Source organism: Etheostoma cragini, chromosome 15 (assembly GCF_013103735.1).
Source record: "Etheostoma cragini isolate CJK2018 chromosome 15, CSU_Ecrag_1.0, whole genome shotgun sequence".
NCBI classification, from domain to species: domain Eukaryota; kingdom Metazoa; phylum Chordata; class Actinopteri; order Perciformes; family Percidae; genus Etheostoma; species Etheostoma cragini.
The window spans coordinates 1,152,690-1,154,283 of record NC_048421.1 but is presented as its reverse complement, the minus strand read 5'-3'; positions in this window follow the sequence as shown (position 1 = coordinate 1,154,283).

Below are 1,594 nucleotides of genomic sequence, written 5' to 3'. Positions count from 1 at the left end.
TGGGAAAAAAATTGTAAAAAACTCTTACAAAAAAAGTGTAAAAGAGATAAAATGTAAAAAGTGAGTAAAATGGGAAAAGATGTCAAAAAGTAACAAGTGTAAAAAAAAAAAAAGCTTTACAAATTTGGGGAAAAACCCACTAAAATCTAAAGGGTTCAGATTATGTCTCTCAGCAGCGTAGTATAAGTATTCAAGTACTATACTACACAGTACTATCTGCACTGTGACAAATACTCTGTTATGAGTAAAACAGAGTAAAGTAAATGTTACGTAAAGGGTAACTTCCCTATTTTCCTGTTTTTGTCTTATTTCACTCGTTCTAAAAAAGTTTCTATTTCAGAAATTTGGGTTTCTTTTAAACAAATTGTCCCATAAAGTGTCGTGGCCGGTTCCCGACAACGCTCCTCACACGCTGAATACATAACCAGGTCTCTGCTTTTTTCTCTTCCCTTTTTTCCTTAGTTTCATTCCTAACTCTTCTTTCTCATCCCTCTCTCCACCACCCTCCCCCTAGGTTATGTCCTGCCCCCCCGCCCCTCGTAAAAAGGGACCCAGGTAACACGAGCGTCCCGTTTCTGCTCTGTTTACCAAGAGCCTCTCTGCTGCCAGAGACAAACAACAGTGATACGGTTGGAGCCGTAACCGCCATCGATCAGTACACACAACCCCCCCCCACACACACACACACACACACACACACACACACACACACACACACCCTCCCTTCCAACTTACACACTGACCTACTTTTCCTCCTGACCTGTTTATGCAAGCTCTGGCACAGCAGCCGCTCGAGTCAAATCAGCAAAATGCAGCTGCTCCTCGCACAGAGTGTCACCTCGGCACAGTCCAAATCTATAATTCATATAGTTATATATGTATATGTAAATATATATATAACTATACTCTACATGTATAAAAGTAATAGAGCACCTTTTATGGACGTCACAAAGTGCACAAACGTTAAAAATGTAACCGTGCATCGTGAATCTGTTCAAAATGGATCTAAATGTGTAAAGATTTCCAACGGGTTGAGATAAAAAAACGGTATTATGATGCAATTTTTAGACGTCGTAGATCGAAATCTATTTTTTTTAAAAATGTATTTCACTTGTTTGACTTCAGATGTCACTTTGTCTTAGTAGTTTATTTGTTTCTGTTTATTTTGATGTGGGATTTGTCTAATTTTGAATACATTTGTCACATATTTTCTGTTGTTTAAGATAAAACCTTCAGTGGCCCTTTTGATGAGAAGTTGGTTTTTTGCAGAGTTTCCAGTGATTAAGGAATCTGTTTCAGGCGTTTGTCTGCAGCTCGTTCTGTTAAAAAGAAAACCGTGGATGGAGTTGTGAGTTATTTTAATTGTTCAATCTCCAAATAAGACTCGGTGAGAGTGAAGATTACACGTTAGACATGAAAGAAATGAAAAAGATGAAATCAAAACTAGAAACGTGAGACAGAGCCAGTTTAAACCGGTGAGAGAGGAAATCATGTTTACTGAACAACACCCTGTCTGGTTTTCAAGTGTGTGTGTGTGTGTGTGTGTGTGTGTGTTGGGGGGTGTGTGTGTGTGTGTGTGTGTGTGTGTGTGTGT